Genomic DNA, 17533 nt, shown 5'->3' on the forward strand with positions numbered 1-17533 from the left:
TGCTGTAAGATTGCATTGCATCCCTTTAATTTATGTTCAAGCTATCATGTTCAAATTTGAAGTGCAGTGAATAATTAACTCAAACTAGCTGTTAGCACCTGGGAATAGCAGATGCTGTAAGTTTTTTTTGCATCACTTTCATTTACTCTCCAACTCACATGCCTGAATGTGAAGTGCAGTGATTCATCAAAAAACTGTCTGTTAGTGCCTCCGTATACCAGATGTTGTAAGCTTTTATTGCATCATTTAATTTACATTCAAGATAACATTCTAGAATGTCAATTGCAGGGATTAATAAAAAAAATTGTCACATTGGTCTTTGATCATATTTGCTATGATTAGGCAATTTGAGTAAGTGTTTAAGGCTTACGGCCATACCAGCTTGAGAATGCCCAATCTCATCTGACCTTGGAAGCTAAGCAAGTTTGGGCCTGGATAGTACTGAGGTGGGACCCTACCTAGGAATACCAGGTGCTGTAAGCTTTTCTTGCATCACTTTAATTTACTGTCAAGATGACATGCTAGGATGTGAAATGCAGTGATTAATTAAAAAAACTATCTGTTAGCACCTGGGAATAGCAGATGCTGTAAGTTTTTGTTGCATCACTTTACTTTAATCTGCAACTGACCAGCTTGTATGTGAAGTGTACAGATTAAATAGAAATATTTTAGTACCAGGGAATAGCAGGTGCTGTAAGATTGTATTGCATCCCTTTAATTTATGTTCAAGCTATCATGTTCAAATTTGAAGTGCAGTGAATAATTAACTCAAACTATCTGTTAGCACCTGGGAATAGCAGATGCTGTAAGTTTTTTTTGCATCACTTCCATTTACTCTCCAACTCACATGCCTGAATGTGAAGTGCAGTGATTCATCAAAAAACTGTCTGTTAGTGCCTCCGTATACCAGATGTTGTAAGCTTTTATTGCATCATTTAATTTACATTCAAGATAACATTCTAGAATGTCAATTGCAGGGATTAATAAAAAAAATTGTCAGATTGGTCTTTGATCATATTTGCTATGATTAGGCAATTTGAGTAAATGTTTAAGGCTTACGGCCATACCAGCTTGAGAATGCCCAATCTCATCTGACCTTGGAAGCTAAGCAAGTTTGGGCCTGGATAGTACTGAGGTGGGACCCTACCTATGTATACCAGGTGCTGTAAGCTTTTCTTGCATCGTTTTAATTTACTTTCAAGCTGACATGCTCAAATGTGAAGTGCAATGATTAATAAAAAAAACTATCTGTTAGCACCTGGGAATAGCCGATGCTGTAAGTTTTTTTTGCATCACTTTCATTTACTCTCCAACTCACATGCCTGAATGTGAAGTGCAGTGATTCATCAAAAACTATCTGTTAGCACCTTGGACTACGAGATGCTGTAAGCTTCTCTTGCATCACTTTAATTTACTGTCAAGATGACATGCTAAGATGTGAAATGCAGTGATTAATTAAAAAAACTATCTGTTAGCACCTGGGAATAGCAGATGCTGTAAGTTTTTGTTGCATCACTTTACTTTAATCTGCAACTGACAAGCTTGTATGTGAAGTGTACAGATTAAATAGAAATATTTTAGTACCAGGGAATAGCAGGTGCTGTAAGATTGCATTGCATCCCTTTAATTTATGTTCAAGCTATCATGTTCAAATTTGAAGTGCAGTGAATAATTAACTCAAACTAGCTGTTAGCACCTGGGAATAGCAGATGCTGTAAGTTTTTTTTGCATCACTTTCATTTACTCTCCAACTCACATGCCTGAATGTGAAGTGCAGTGATTCATCAAAAAACTGTCTGTTAGTGCCTCCGTATACCAGATGTTGTAAGCTTTTATTGCATCATTTAATTTACATTCAAGATAACATTCTAGAATGTCAATTGCAGGGATTAATAAAAAAAATTGTCACATTGGTCTTTGATCATATTTGCTATGATTAGGCAATTTGAGTAAGTGTTTAAGGCTTACGGCCATACCAGCTTGAGAATGCCCAATCTCATCTGACCTTGGAAGCTAAGCAAGTTTGGGCCTGGATAGTACTGAGGTGGGACCCTACCTAGGAATACCAGGTGCTGTAAGCTTTTCTTGCATCACTTTAATTTACTGTCAAGATGACATGCTAGGATGTGAAATGCAGTGATTAATTAAAAAAACTATCTGTTAGCACCTGGGAATAGCAGATGCTGTAAGTTTTTGTTGCATCACTTTACTTTAATCTGCAACTGACCAGCTTGTATGTGAAGTGTACAGATTAAATAGAAATATTTTAGTACCAGGGAATAGCAGGTGCTGTAAGATTGTATTGCATCCCTTTAATTTATGTTCAAGCTATCATGTTCAAATTTGAAGTGCAGTGAATAATTAGTGCCTCCGTATACCAGCTCCGTATTGTAAGCTTTTATTGCATCATTTAATTACATTCAAGATAACATTCTAGAATGTCAAGTGCAGGGATTAATAAAAAAAATTGTCAGATTGGTCTTTGATGATATTTGCTATGATTAGGCAATTTGAGTAAGAGTATAAGGCTTACGGCCACACCAGTTTGAGAACGCCCAATCTCATCTGACCTTGGAAGCTAAGCAAGTTTGGGCCTGTATAGTACTGAGGTGGGACCCTACCTAGGAATACCAGGTGCTGTAAGCTTTTCTTGCATCACTTTAATTTACTTTCAAGCTGACATGCTCAAATGTGAAGTGCAGTGATTAATAAAAAAAACTATCTGTTAGCACCTGGGAATACCCGATGCTGTAAGTTTTTTTTGCATCACTTTCATTTACTCTCCAACTCACATGCATGAATGTGAAGTGCAGTGATTCATCAAAAAACTATCTGTTAGCACCTTGGACTACGAGATGCTGTAAGCTTCTCTTGCATCACTTTAATTTACTGTCAAGATGACATGCTAAGATGTGAAATGCAGTGATTAATTAAAAAAACTATCTGTTAGCACCTGGGAATAGCAGATGCTGTAAGTTTTTGTTGCATCACTTTACTTTAATCTGCAACTGACAAGCTTGTATGTGAAGTGTACAGATTAAATAGAAATATTTTAGTACCAGGGAATAGCAGGTGCTGTAAGACTGCATTGCATCCCTTTAATTTATGTTCAAGCTATCATGTTCAAATTTGAAGTGCAGTGAATAATTAACTCAAACTATCTGTTAGCACCTGGGAATAGCAGATGCTGTAAGTTTTTTTTGCATCACTTTCATTTACTCTCCAACTCACATGCCTGAATGTGAAGTGCAGTGATTCATCAAAAAACTGTCTGTTAGTGCCTCCGTATACCAGATGTTGTAAGCTTTTATTGAATCATTTAATTTACATTCAAGATAACATTCTAGAATGTCAATTGCAGGGATTAATAAAAAAAATTGTCAGATTGGTCTTTGATCATATTTGCTATGATTAGGCAATTTGAGTAAGTGTTTAAGGCTTACGGCCATACCAGCTTGAGAATGCCCAATCTCATCTGACCTTGGAAGCTAAGCAAGTTTGGGCCTGGATAGTACTGAGGTGGGACCCTACCTATGTATACCAGGTGCTGTAAGCTTTTCTTGCATCATTTTAATTTACTTTCAAGCTGACATGCTCAAATGTGAAGTGCAATGATTAATAAAAAAAACTATCTGTTAGCACCTGGGAATAGCCGATGCTATAAGTTTTTTTTGCATCACTTTCATTTACTCTCCAACTCACATGCCTGAATGTGAAGTGCAGTGATTTATCAAAAAACTATATGTTAGCACCTTGGACTACGAGATGCTGTAATCTTCTCTTGCATCACTTTAATTTACTGTCAAGATGACATGCTAGGATGTGAAATGCAGTGATTAATTAAAAAAACTATCTGTTAGCACCTGGGAATAGCAGATGCTGTAAGTTTTTGTTGCATCACTTTACTTTAATCTGCAACTGACAAGCTTGTATGTGAAGTGTACAGATTAAATAGAAATATTTTAGTACCAGGGAATAGCAGGTGCTGTAAGATTGTATTGCATCCCTTTAATTTATGTTCAAGCTATCATGTTCAAATTTGAAGTGCAGTGAATAATTAACTCAAACTATCTGTTAGCACCTGGGAATAGCAGATGCTGAAAATTTTTTTTGCATCACTTTCATTTACTCTCCAACTCACATGCCTGAATGTGAAGTGCAGTGATTCATCAAAAAACTATATGTTAGCACCTTGGACTACGAGATGCTGTAAGCTTCTCTTGCATCACTTTAATTTACTGTCAAGATGACATGCTAGGATGTGAAATGCAGTGATTAATTAAAAAAACTATCTGTTAGCACCTGGGAATAGCAGATGCTGTAAGTTTTTGTTGCATCACTTTACTTTAATCTGCAACTGACAAGCTTGTATGTGCAGTGTACAGATTAAATAGAAATATTTTAGTACCAGGGAATAGCAGGTGCTGTAAGATTGTATTGCATCCCTTTAATTTATGTTCAAGCTATCATGTTCAAATTTGAAGTGCAGTGAATAATTAACTCAAACTATCTGTTAGCACCTGGGAATAGCAGATGCTGTAAGTTTTTGTTGCATCACTTTACTTTAATCTGCAACTGACAAGCTTGTATGTGAAGTGTACAGATTAAATAGAAATATTTTAGTACCAGGGAATAGCAGGTGCTGTAAGATTGTATTGCATCCCTTTAATTTATGTTCAAGCTATCATGTTCAAATTTGAAGTGCAGTGAATAATTAACTCAAACTATCTGTTAGCACCTGGGAATAGCAGATGCTGAAAATTTTTTTTGCATCACTTTCATTTACTCTCCAACTCACATGCCTGAATGTGAAGTGCAGTGATTCATCAAAAAACTATATGTTAGCACCTTGGACTACGAGATGCTGTAAGCTTCTCTTGCATCACTTTAATTTACTGTCAAGATGACATGCTAGGATGTGAAATGCAGTGATTAATTAAAAAAACTATCTGTTAGCACCTGGGAATAGCAGATGCTGTAAGTTTTTGTTGCATCACTTTACTTTAATCTGCAACTGACAAGCTTGTATGTGAAGTGTACAGATTAAATAGAAATATTTTAGTACCAGGGAATAGCAGGTGCTGTAAGATTGTATTGCATCCCTTTAATTTATGTTCAAGCTATCATGTTCAAATTTGAAGTGCAGTGAATAATTAGTGCCTCCGTATACCAGCTCCGTATTGTAAGCTTTTATTGCATCATTTAATTACATTCAAGATAACATTCTAGAATGTCAAGTGCAGGGATTAATAAAAAAAATTGTCAGATTGGTCTTTGATCATATTTGCTATGATTAGGCAATTTGAGTAAGCGTATAAGGCTTACGGCCACACCAGCTTGAGAACGCCCAATCTCATCTGACCTTGGAAGCTAAGCAAGTTTGGGCCTGGATAGTACTGAGGTGGGACCCTACCTAGGGACACCAGGTGCTGTAAGCTTTTCTTGCATCACTTTAATTTACTTTCAAGCTGACATGCTCAAATGTGAAGTGCAGTGATTAATAAAAAAAACTATCTGTTAGCACCTGGGAATAGCCGATGCTGTAAGTTTTTTTTGCATCACTTTCATTTACTCTCCAACTCACATGCCTGAATGTGAAGTGCAGTGATTCATCAAAAAACTGTCTGTTAGTGCCTCCGTATACCAGATGTTGTAAGCTTTTATTGCATCATTTAATTTACATTCAAGATAACATTCTAGAATGTCAATTGCAGGGATTAATAAAAAAAATTGTCAGATTGGTCTTTGATCATATTTGCTATGATTAGGCAATTTGAGTAAGTGTTTAAGGCTTACGGCCATACCAGCTTGAGAATGCCCAATCTCCTCTGACCTTGGAAACTAAGCAAGTTTGGGCCTGGATAGTACTGAGGTGGGACCCTACCTATGTATACCAGGTGCTGTAAGCTTTTCTTGCATCATTTTAATTTACTTTCAAGCTGACATGCTCAAATGTGAAGTGCAATGATTAATAAAAAAAACTATCTGTTAGCACCTGGGAATAGCCGATGCTGTAAGTTTTTTTTGCATCACTTTCATTTACTCTCCAACTCACATGCCTGAATGTGAAGTGCAGTGATTCATCAAAAACTATCTGTTAGCACCTTGGACTACGAGATGCTGTAAGCTTCTCTTGAATCACTTTAATTTACTGTCAAGATGACATGCTAGGATGTGAAATGCAGTGATTAATTAAAAAAACTATCTGTTAGCACCTGGGAATAGCAGATGCTGTAAGTTTTTGTTGCATCACTTTACTTTAATCTGCAACTGACAAGCTTGTATGTGAAGTGTACAGATTAAATAGAAATATTTTAGTACCAGGGAATAGCAGGTGCTGTAAGATTGTATTGCATCCCTTTAATTTATGTTCAAGCTATCATGTTCAAATTTGAAGTGCAGTGAATAATTAACTCAAACTATCTGTTAGCACCTGGGAATAGCAGATGCTGAAAATTTTTTTTGCATCACTTTCATTTACTCTCCAACTCACATGCCTGAATGTGAAGTGCAGTGATTCATCAAAAAACTATATGTTAGCACCTTGGACTACGAGATGCTGTAAGCTTCTCTTGCATCACTTTAATTTACTGTCAAGATGACATGCTAGGATGTGAAATGCAGTGATTAATTAAAAAAACTATCTGTTAGCACCTGGGAATAGCAGATGCTGTAAGTTTTTGTTGCATCACTTTACTTTAATCTGCAACTGACAAGCTTGTATGTGAAGTGTACAGATTAAATAGAAATATTTTAGTACCAGGGAATAGCAGGTGCTGTAAGATTGTATTGCATCCCTTTAATTTATGTTCAAGCTATCATGTTCAAATTTGAAGTGCAGTGAATAATTAGTGCCTCCGTATACCAGCTCCGTATTGTAAGCTTTTATTGCATCATTTAATTACATTCAAGATAACATTCTAGAATGTCAAGTGCAGGGATTAATAAAAAAAATTGTCAGATTGGTCTTTGATCATATTTGCTATGATTAGGCAATTTGAGTAAGCGTATAAGGCTTACGGCCACACCAGCTTGAGAACGCCCAATCTCATCTGACCTTGGAAGCTAAGCAAGTTTGGGCCTGGATAGTACTGAGGTGGGACCCTACCTAGGGACACCAGGTGCTGTAAGCTTTTCTTGCATCACTTTAATTTACTTTCAAGCTGACATGCTCAAATGTGAAGTGCAGTGATTAATAAAAAAAACTATCTGTTAGCACCTGGGAATAGCCGATGCTGTAAGTTTTTTTTGCATCACTTTCATTTACTCTCCAACTCACATGCCTGAATGTGAAGTGCAGTGATTCATCAAAAAACTGTCTGTTAGTGCCTCCGTATACCAGATGTTGTAAGCTTTTATTGCATCATTTAATTTACATTCAAGATAACATTCTAGAATGTCAATTGCAGGGATTAATAAAAAAAATTGTCAGATTGGTCTTTGATCATATTTGCTATGATTAGGCAATTTGAGTAAGTGTTTAAGGCTTACGGCCATACCAGCTTGAGAATGCCCAATCTCATCTGACCTTGGAAACTAAGCAAGTTTGGGCCTGGATAGTACTGAGGTGGGACCCTACCTATGTATACCAGGTGCTGTAAGCTTTTCTTGCATCATTTTAATTTACTTTCAAGCTGACATGCTCAAATGTGAAGTGCAATGATTAATAAAAAAAACTATCTGTTAGCACCTGGGAATAGCAGATGCTGTAAGTTTTTGTTGCATCACTTTACTTTAATCTGCAACTGACAAGCTTGTATGTGAAGTGTACAGATTAAATAGAAATATTTTAGTACCAGGGAATAGCAGGTGCTGTAAGATTGTATTGCATCCCTTTAATTTATGTTCAAGCTATCATGTTCAAATTTGAAGTGCAGTGAATAATTAACTTAAACTATCTGTTAGCACCTGGGAATAGCAGATGCTGTAAGTTTTTTTTGCATCACTTTCATTTACTCTCCAACTCACATGCCTGAATGTGAAGTGCAGTGATTCATCAAAAAACTATATGTTAGCACCTTGGACTACGAGATGCTGTAAGCTTCTCTTGCATCACTTTAATTTACTGTCAAGATGACATGCTAGGATGTGAAATGCAGTGATTAATTAAAAAAACTATCTGTTAGCACCTGGGAATAGCAGATGCTGTAAGTTTTTGTTGCATCACTTTACTTTAATCTGCAACTGACAAGCTTGTATGTGAAGTGTACAGATTAAATAGAAATATTTTAGTACCAGGGAATAGCAGGTGCTGTAAGATTGTATTGCATCCCTTTAATTTATGTTCAAGCTATCATGTTCAAATTTGAAGTGCAGTGAATAATTAGTGCCTCCGTATACCAGCTCCGTATTGTAAGCTTTTATTGCATCATTTAATTACATTCAAGATAACATTCTAGAATGTCAAGTGCAGGGATTAATAAAAAAAATTGTCAGATTGGTCTTTGATCATATTTGCTATGATTAGGCAATTTGAGTAAGCGTATAAGGCTTACGGCCACACCAGCTTGAGAACGCCCAATCTCATCTGACCTTGGAAGCTAAGCAAGTTTGGGCCTGGATAGTACTGAGGTGGGACCCTACCTAGGGACACCAGGTGCTGTAAGCTTTTCTTGCATCACTTTAATTTACTTTCAAGCTGACATGCTCAAATGTGAAGTGCAGTGATTAATAAAAAAAACTATCTGTTAGCACCTGGGAATAGCCGATGCTGTAAGTTTTTTTTGCATCACTTTCATTTACTCTCCAACTCACATGCCTGAATGTGAAGTGCAGTGATTCATCAAAAAACTGTCTGTTAGTGCCTCCGTATACCAGATGTTGTAAGCTTTTATTGCATCATTTAATTTACATTCAAGATAACATTCTAGAATGTCAATTGCAGGGATTAATAAAAAAAATTGTCAGATTGGTCTTTGATCATATTTGCTATGATTAGGCAATTTGAGTAAGTGTTTAAGGCTTACGGCCATACCAGCTTGAGAATGCCCAATCTCATCTGACCTTGGAAACTAAGCAAGTTTGGGCCTGGATAGTACTGAGGTGGGACCCTACCTATGTATACCAGGTGCTGTAAGCTTTTCTTGCATCATTTTAATTTACTTTCAAGCTGACATGCTCAAATGTGAAGTGCAATGATTAATAAAAAAAACTATCTGTTAGCACCTGGGAATAGCAGATGCTGTAAGTTTTTGTTGCATCACTTTACTTTAATCTGCAACTGACAAGCTTGTATGTGAAGTGTACAGATTAAATAGAAATATTTTAGTACCAGGGAATAGCAGGTGCTGTAAGATTGTATTGCATCCCTTTAATTTATGTTCAAGCTATCATGTTCAAATTTGAAGTGCAGTGAATAATTAACTTAAACTATCTGTTAGCACCTGGGAATAGCAGATGCTGTAAGTTTTTTTTGCATCACTTTCATTTACTCTCCAACTCACATGCCTGAATGTGAAGTGCAGTGATTCATCAAAAAACTATATGTTAGCACCTTGGACTACGAGATGCTGTAAGCTTCTCTTGCATCACTTTAATTTACTGTCAAGATGACATGCTAGGATGTGAAATGCAGTGATTAATTAAAAAAACTATCTGTTAGCACCTGGGAATAGCAGATGCTGTAAGTTTTTGTTGCATCACTTTACTTTAATCTGCAACTGACAAGCTTGTATGTGAAGTGTACAGATTAAATAGAAATATTTTAGTACCAGGGAATAGCAGGTGCTGTAAGATTGTATTGCATCCCTTTAATTTATGTTCAAGCTATCATGTTCAAATTTGAAGTGCAGTGAATAATTAACTCAAACTATCTGTTAGCACCTGGGAATAGCAGATGCTGTAAATTTTTTTTTGCATCACTTTCATTTACTCTCCAACTCACATGCCTGAATGTGAAGTGCAGTGATTCATCAAAAAACTATATGTTAGCACCTTGGACTACGAGATGCTGTAAGCTTCTCTTGCATCACTTTAATTTACTGTCAAGATGACATGCTAGGATGTGAAATGCAGTGATTAATTAAAAAAACTATCTGTTAGCATCTGGGAATAGCAGATGCTGTAAGTTTTTGTTGCATCACTTTACTTTAATCTGCAACTGACAAGCTTGTATGTGAAGTGTACAGATTAAATAGAAATATTTTAGTACCAGGGAATAGCAGGTGCTGTAAGATTGTATTGCATCCCTTTAATTTATGTTCAAGCTATCATGTTCAAATTTGAAGTGCAGTGAATAATTAGTGCCTCCGTATACCAGCTCCGTATTGTAAGCTTTTATTGCATCATTTAATTACATTCAAGATAACATTCTAGAATGTCAAGTGCAGGGATTAATAAAAAAAATTGTCAGATTGGACTTTGATCATATTTGCTATGATTAGGCAATTTGAGTAAGCGTATAAGGCTTACGGCCACACCAGCTTGAGAACGCCCAATCTCATCTGAGCTTGGAAGCTAAGCAAGTTTGGGCCTGGATAGTACTGAGGTGGGACCCTCCCTAGGAATACCAGGTGCTGTAAGCTTTTCTTGCATCACTTTAATTTACTTTCAAGCTGACATGTTCAAATGTGAAGTGCAGTGATTAATAAAAAAAACTATCTGTTAGCACCTGGGAATAGCAGATGCTGTAAGTTTTTTTTGCATCACTTTCATTTACTCTCCAACTCACATGCCTGAATGTGAAGTGCAGTGATTCATCAAAAAACTATCTGTTAGCACCTTGGACTACGAGATGCTGTAAGCTTCTCTTGCATCACTTTAATTTACTGTCAAGATGAAATGCTAAGATGTGAAATGCAGTGATTAATTAAAAAAACTATCTGTTAGCACCTGGGAATAGCAGATGCTGTAAGTTTTTGTTGCATCACTTTACTTTAATCTGCAACTGACAAGCTTGTATGTGAAGTGTACAGATTAAATAGAAATATTTTAGTACCAGGGAATAGCAGGTGCTGTAAGATTGTATTGCATCCCTTTAATTTATGTTCAAGCTATCATGTTCAAATTTGAAGTGCAGTGAATAATTAACTCAAACTATCTGTTAGCACCTGGGAATAGCAGATGCTGTAAGTTTTTTTTGCATCACTTTCATTTACTCTCCAACTCACATGCCTGAATGTGAAGTGCAGTGATTCATCAAAAAACTATATGTTAGCACCTTGGACTACGAGATGCTGTAAGCTTCTCTTGCATCACTTTAATTTACTGTCAAGATGACATGCTAGGATGTGAAATGCAGTGATTAATTAAAAAAACTATCTGTTAGCACCTGGGAATAGCAGATGCTGTAAGTTTTTGTTGCATCACTTTACTTTAATCTGCAACTGACAAGCTTGTATGTGAAGTGTACAGATTAAATAGAAATATTTTAGTACCAGGGAATAGCAGGTGCTGTAAGATTGTATTGCATCCCTTTAATTTATGTTCAAGCTATCATGTTCAAATTTGAAGTGCAGTGAATAATTAACTTAAACTATCTGTTAGCACCTGGGAATAGCAGATGCTGTAAGTTTTTTTTGCATCACTTTCATTTACTCTCCAACTCACATGCCTGAATGTGAAGTGCAGTGATTCATCAAAAAACTATATGTTAGCACCTTGGACTACGAGATGCTGTAAGCTTCTCTTGCATCACTTTAATTTACTGTCAAGATGACATGCTAGGATGTGAAATGCAGTGATTAATTAAAAAAACTATCTGTTAGCACCTGGGAATAGCAGATGCTGTAAGTTTTTGTTGCATCACTTTACTTTAATCTGCAACTGACAAGCTTGTATGTGAAGTGTACAGATTAAATAGAAATATTTTAGTACCAGGGAATAGCAGGTGCTGTAAGATTGTATTGCATCCCTTTAATTTATGTTCAAGCTATCATGTTCAAATTTGAAGTGCAGTGAATAATTAACTCAAACTATCTGTTAGCACCTGGGAATAGCAGATGCTGTAAATTTTTTTTTGCATCACTTTCATTTACTCTCCAACTCACATGCCTGAATGTGAAGTGCAGTGATTCATCAAAAAACTATATGTTAGCACCTTGGACTACGAGATGCTGTAAGCTTCTCTTGCATCACTTTAATTTACTGTCAAGATGACATGCTAGGATGTGAAATGCAGTGATTAATTAAAAAAACTATCTGTTAGCACCTGGGAATAGCAGATGCTGTAAGTTTTTGTTGCATCACTTTACTTTAATCTGCAACTGACAAGCTTGTATGTGAAGTGTACAGATTAAATAGAAATATTTTAGTACCAGGGAATAGCAGGTGCTGTAAGATTGTATTGCATCCCTTTAATTTATGTTCAAGCTATCATGTTCAAATTTGAAGTGCAGTGAATAATTAGTGCCTCCGTATACCAGCTCCGTATTGTAAGTTTTTATTGCATCATTTAATTACATTCAAGATAACATTCTAGAATGTCAAGTGCAGGGATTAATAAAAAAAATTGTCAGATTGGTCTTTGATCATATTTGCTATGATTAGGCAATTTGAGTAAGCATATAAAGCTTACGGCCACACCAGCTTGAGAACGCCCAATCTCATCTGAGCTTGGAAGCTAAGCAAGTTTGGGCCTGGATAGTACTGAGGTGGGACCCTACCTAGGAATACCAGGTGCTGTAAGCTTTTCTTGCATCACTTTAATTTACTTTCAAGCTGACATGTTCAAATGTGAAGTGCAGTGATTAATAAAAAAAACTATCTGTTAGCACCTGGGAATAGCCGATGCTGTAAGTTTTTTTTGCATCACTTTCATTTACTCTCCAACTCACATGCCTGAATGTGAAGTGCAGTAAATCATCAAAAAACTGTCTGTTAACACCTTGGACTACGAGATGCTGTAAGCTTCTCTTGCATCACTTTAATTTACTGTCAAGATGACATGCTAAGATGTGAAATGCAGTGATTAATAAAAAAAATTGTCAGATTGGTCTTTGATCATATTTGCTATGATTAGGCAATTTGAATAAGTGTTTAAGGCTTATGGCCATACCAGCTTGAGAATGCCCAATCTCATCTGACCTTGGAAGCTAAGCAAGTTTGGGCCTGGATAGTACTGAGGTGGGACCCTACCTATGTATACCAGGAGCTGTAAGCTTTTCTTGCATCACTTTAATTTACTTTCAAGCTGACATGCTCAAATGTGAAGTGCAATGAGTAATAAAAAAAACTATCTGTTAGCACCTGGGAATAGCAGATGCTGTACGTTTTTTTTGCATCACTTTCATTTACTCTCCAACTCACATGCCTGAATGTGAAGTGCAGTAAATCATCAAAAAACTGTCTGTTAGTGCCTCCATATACCAGATGTTATAAGCTTTTATTGCATCATTTAATTTACTTTCAAGATAACTTTCTAGAATGTCAAGTGCAGGGATTACTAAAAAAAATTGTCAGATTGGTCTTTGATCATATTTGCTATGATTAGGCAATTTGAGTAAGTGTTTAAGGCTTACGGCCACACCAGCTTGAGAATGCCCAATCTCATCTGACCTTGGAAGCTAAGCAAGTTTGGGCCTGGATAGTACTGAGGTGGGACCCTACCTATGTATACCAGGTGCTGTAAGCTTTTCTTGCATCACTTTAATTTACTTTCAAGCTGACATGCTCAAATGTGAAGTGCAATGATTAATAAAAAAAACTATCTGTTAGCACCTGGGAATAGCAGATGCTGTAAGTTTTTTTTGCATCACTTTCATTTACTCTCCAACTCACATGCCTGAATGTGAAGTGCAGTGATTCATCAAAAATCTATCTGTTAGCACCTTGGACTACGAGATGCTGTAAGCTTCTCTTGCATCACTTTAATTTACTTTTAAGATGACATGCTAGGATGTGAAGTGCAGTGATTAATTAAAAAAAACTATCTGTTAGCAACTGGGAATAGCAGATGCTGTAAGTTTTTGTTGCATCACTTTAATTTAATCTGCAACTGACATGCTTGTATGTGAAGTGTACAGATTAAATAGAAATCTTTTAGTACCAGGGAATAGCAGGTGCTGTAAGATTTTATTGCATCCCTTTAATTTATGTTCAAGCTTCATGTTCAAATTTGAAGTGCAGTGAATAATTAAATCAAACTATCTGCTAGCACCTGGGAATAGCAGACGCTGTAAGTTTTTATTGCATCACTTTAATTTACTCTCCAACTGACATGCTTGAATGTGAAGTGCAGTGATTAATAAAAAAACTGTCTGTTAGTGCCTCCGTATACCAGATGTTATAAGCTTTTATTGCATCATTTAATTTACTTTCAAGATAACTTTCTAGAATGTCAAGTGCAGGGATTACTAAAAAAAATTGTCAGATTGGTCTTTGATCATATTTGCTATGATTAGGCAATTTGAGTAAGTGTTTAAGGCTTACGGCCACACCAGCTTGAGAACGTCGAATCTCATCTGACCTTGGAAGCTGAACAACTTTGGGCCTGGATAGTACTGAGGTGGGACCCTACCTAGGAATACCAGGTGCTGTAAGCTTTTCTTGCATCACTTTAATTTACTTTCAAGCTGACATGCTCAAATGTGAAGTGCAGTGATTAATAAAAAAAACTATCTGTTAGCACCTGGGAATAGCAGATGCTGTAAGTTTTTTTTGCATCACTTTCATTTACTCTCCAACTCACATGCCTGAATGTGAAGTGCAGTGATTCATCAAAAAACTATCTGTTAGCACCTTGGACTATGAGATGCTGTAAGCTTCTCTTGCATCACTTTAATTTACTGTCAAGATGACATGCTAAGATGTGAAATGCAGTGATTAATTAAAAAAACTATCTGTTAGCACCTGGGAATAGCAGATGCTGTAAGTTTTTGTTGCATCACTTTACTTTAATCTGCAACTGACAAGCTTGTATGTGAAGTGTACAGATTAAATAGAAATATTTTAGTACCAGGGAATAGCAGGTGCTGTAAGATTGTATTGCATCCCTTTAATTTATGTTCAAGCTATCATGTTCAAATTTGAAGTGCAGTGAATAATTAGTGCCTCCGTATACCAGCTCCGTATTGTAAGCTTTTATTGCATCATTTAATTACATTCAAGATAACATTCTAGAATGTCAAGTGCAGGGATTAATAAAAAAAATTGTCAGATTGGTCTTTGATCATATTTGCTATGATTAGGCAATTTGAGTAGGCGTATAAGGCTTACGGCCACACCACCTTGAGAAATCCCAATCTCATCTGACCTTGGAAGCTAAGCAAGTTTGTGCCTGGATAGTACTGAGGTGGGACCCTACCTAGGAATACCAGGTGCTGTAAGCTTTTCTTGCATCACTTTAATTTACTTTCAAGCTGACATGTTCAAATGTGAAGTGCAGTGATTAATAAAAAAAACTATCTGTTAGCACCTGGGAATAGCCGATGCTGTAAGTTTTTTTTGCATCACTTTCATTTACTCTCCAACTCACATGCCTGAATGTGAAGTGCAGTGATTCATCAAAAAACTGTCTGTTAGTGCCTCCGTATACCAGATGTTGTAAGCTTTTATTGCATCATTTAATTTACATTCAAGATAACATTCTAGAATGTCAATTGCAGGGATTAATAAAAAAAATTGTCAGATTGGTCTTTGATCATATTTGCTATGATTAGGCAATTTGAGTAAGTGTTTAAGGCTTACGGCCACACCAGCTTGAGAACGTCGAATCTCATCTGACCTTGGAAGCTGAACAACTTTGGGCCTGGATAGTACTGAGGTGGGACCCTACCTAGGAATACCAGGTGCTGTAAGCTTTTCTTGCATCACTTTAATTTACTTTCAAGCTGACATGCTCAAATGTGAAGTGCAGTGATTAATAAAAAAAACTATCTGTTAGCACCTGGGAATAGCAGATGCTGTAAGTTTTTTTTGCATCACTTTCATTTACTCTCCAACTCACATGCCTGAATGTGAAGTGCAGTGATTCATCAAAAAACTATCTGTTAGCACCTTGGACTATGAGATGCTGTAAGCTTCTCTTGCATCACTTTAATTTACTGTCAAGATGACATGCTAAGATGTGAAATGCAGTGATTAATTAAAAAAACTATCTGTTAGCACCTGGGAATAGCAGATGCTGTAAGTTTTTGTTGCATCACTTTACTTTAATCTGCAACTGACAAGCTTGTATGTGAAGTGTACAGATTAAATAGAAATATTTTAGTACCAGGGAATAGCAGGTGCTGTAAGATTGTATTGCATCCCTTTAATTTATGTTCAAGCTATCATGTTCAAATTTGAAGTGCAGTGAATAATTAGTGCCTCCGTATACCAGCTCCGTATTGTAAGCTTTTATTGCATCATTTAATTACATTCAAGATAACATTCTAGAATGTCAAGTGCAGGGATTAATAAAAAAAATTGTCAGATTGGTCTTTGATCATATTTGCTATGATTAGGCAATTTGAGTAGGCGTATAAGGCTTACGGCCACACCACCTTGAGAAATCCCAATCTCATCTGACCTTGGAAGCTAAGCAAGTTTGTGCCTGGATAGTACTGAGGTGGGACCCTACCTAGGAATACCAGGTGCTGTAAGCTTTTCTTGCATCACTTTAATTTACTTTCAAGCTGACATGTTCAAATGTGAAGTGCAGTGATTAATAAAAAAAACTATCTGTTAGCACCTGGGAATAGCCGATGCTGTAAGTTTTTTTTGCATCACTTTCATTTACTCTCCAACTCACATGCCTGAATGTGAAGTGCAGTGATTCATCAAAAAACTGTCTGTTAGTGCCTCCGTATACCAGATGTTGTAAGCTTTTATTGCATCATTTAATTTACATTCAAGATAACATTCTAGAATGTCAATTGCAGGGATTAATAAAAAAAATTGTCAGATTGGTCTTTGATCATATTTGCTATGATTAGGCAATTTGAGTAAGTGTTTAAGGCTTACGGCCACACCAGCTTGAGAACGTCGAATCTCATCTGACCTTGGAAGCTGAACAACTTTGGGCCTGGATAGTACTGAGGTGGGACCCTACCTAGGAATACCAGGTGCTGTAAGCTTTTCTTGCATCACTTTAATTTACTTTCAAGCTGACATGCTCAAATGTGAAGTGCAGTGATTAATAAAAAAAACTATCTGTTAGCACCTGGGAATAGCAGATGCTGTAAGTTTTTTTTGCATCACTTTCATTTACTCTCCAACTCACATGCCTGAATGTGAAGTGCAGTGATTCATCAAAAAACTATCTGTTAGCAGCTTGGACTACGAGATGCTGTAAGCTTCTCTTGCATCACTTTAATTTACTTTTAAGATGACATGCTAGGATGTGAAGTGAGTGATTAATTAAAAAAAACTATCTGTTAGCACCTGGGAATAGCAGATGCTGTAAGTTTTTGTTGCATCACTTTAATTTAATCTGCAACTGACATGCTTGTATGTGAAGTGTACAGATTAAATAGAAATCTTTTAGTACCAGGGAATAGCAGGTGCTGTAAGATTTTATTGCATCCCTTTAATTTATGTTCAAGCTATCATGTTCAAATTTGAAGTGCAGTGAATAATTAAATCAAACTATCTGCTAGCACCTGGGAATAGCAGA

At 36.4% G+C, this 17533-nt stretch overlaps 2 non-coding genes and 18 pseudogenes across 2 annotated transcripts; all 20 read left to right on the top strand.

Annotated features, from left to right (window-relative positions):
* Positions 1-364: 364 nt before the first annotated feature.
* LOC145647090 (5S ribosomal RNA) lies at positions 365-483 on the top strand. Its single transcript, XR_014116276.1, has one exon. It is a non-coding gene; the product is annotated as a 5S ribosomal RNA (ribosomal RNA).
* Positions 484-1053: 570 nt separating this feature from the next.
* LOC145649489 (5S ribosomal RNA) lies at positions 1054-1172 on the top strand (annotated as a pseudogene).
* Positions 1173-1962: 790 nt separating this feature from the next.
* LOC145647103 (5S ribosomal RNA) lies at positions 1963-2081 on the top strand. Its single transcript, XR_014116277.1, has one exon. It is a non-coding gene; the product is annotated as a 5S ribosomal RNA (ribosomal RNA).
* Positions 2082-2527: 446 nt separating this feature from the next.
* Positions 2528-2646, top strand: LOC145648505 (5S ribosomal RNA; annotated as a pseudogene).
* Positions 2647-3437: 791 nt separating this feature from the next.
* Positions 3438-3556, top strand: LOC145649490 (5S ribosomal RNA; annotated as a pseudogene).
* A 1763-nt stretch (positions 3557-5319) lies between these two features.
* LOC145649007 (5S ribosomal RNA) lies at positions 5320-5438 on the top strand (annotated as a pseudogene).
* A 352-nt stretch (positions 5439-5790) lies between these two features.
* Positions 5791-5909, top strand: LOC145650374 (5S ribosomal RNA; annotated as a pseudogene).
* Positions 5910-7014: 1105 nt separating this feature from the next.
* Positions 7015-7133, top strand: LOC145649008 (5S ribosomal RNA; annotated as a pseudogene).
* A 352-nt stretch (positions 7134-7485) lies between these two features.
* Positions 7486-7604, top strand: LOC145649215 (5S ribosomal RNA; annotated as a pseudogene).
* Positions 7605-8489: 885 nt separating this feature from the next.
* On the top strand, positions 8490-8608 carry LOC145649009 (5S ribosomal RNA; annotated as a pseudogene).
* A 352-nt stretch (positions 8609-8960) lies between these two features.
* On the top strand, positions 8961-9079 carry LOC145649216 (5S ribosomal RNA; annotated as a pseudogene).
* Positions 9080-10404: 1325 nt separating this feature from the next.
* Positions 10405-10523, top strand: LOC145644293 (5S ribosomal RNA; annotated as a pseudogene).
* Positions 10524-12508: 1985 nt separating this feature from the next.
* LOC145644181 (5S ribosomal RNA) lies at positions 12509-12627 on the top strand (annotated as a pseudogene).
* Positions 12628-12980: 353 nt separating this feature from the next.
* On the top strand, positions 12981-13099 carry LOC145650737 (5S ribosomal RNA; annotated as a pseudogene).
* A 352-nt stretch (positions 13100-13451) lies between these two features.
* Positions 13452-13570, top strand: LOC145650232 (5S ribosomal RNA; annotated as a pseudogene).
* A 791-nt stretch (positions 13571-14361) lies between these two features.
* Positions 14362-14480, top strand: LOC145645529 (5S ribosomal RNA; annotated as a pseudogene).
* A 667-nt stretch (positions 14481-15147) lies between these two features.
* LOC145644009 (5S ribosomal RNA) lies at positions 15148-15266 on the top strand (annotated as a pseudogene).
* Positions 15267-15618: 352 nt separating this feature from the next.
* LOC145645530 (5S ribosomal RNA) lies at positions 15619-15737 on the top strand (annotated as a pseudogene).
* Positions 15738-16404: 667 nt separating this feature from the next.
* On the top strand, positions 16405-16523 carry LOC145644010 (5S ribosomal RNA; annotated as a pseudogene).
* Positions 16524-16875: 352 nt separating this feature from the next.
* LOC145645531 (5S ribosomal RNA) lies at positions 16876-16994 on the top strand (annotated as a pseudogene).
* The last annotated feature ends 539 nt before the right edge of the window (positions 16995-17533 follow it).

Source organism: Electrophorus electricus, chromosome 13 (assembly GCF_041902795.1).
Source record: "Electrophorus electricus isolate QZ-2024a chromosome 13, ASM4190279v1, whole genome shotgun sequence".
Lineage (NCBI taxonomy): Eukaryota > Metazoa > Chordata > Actinopteri > Gymnotiformes > Gymnotidae > Electrophorus > Electrophorus electricus.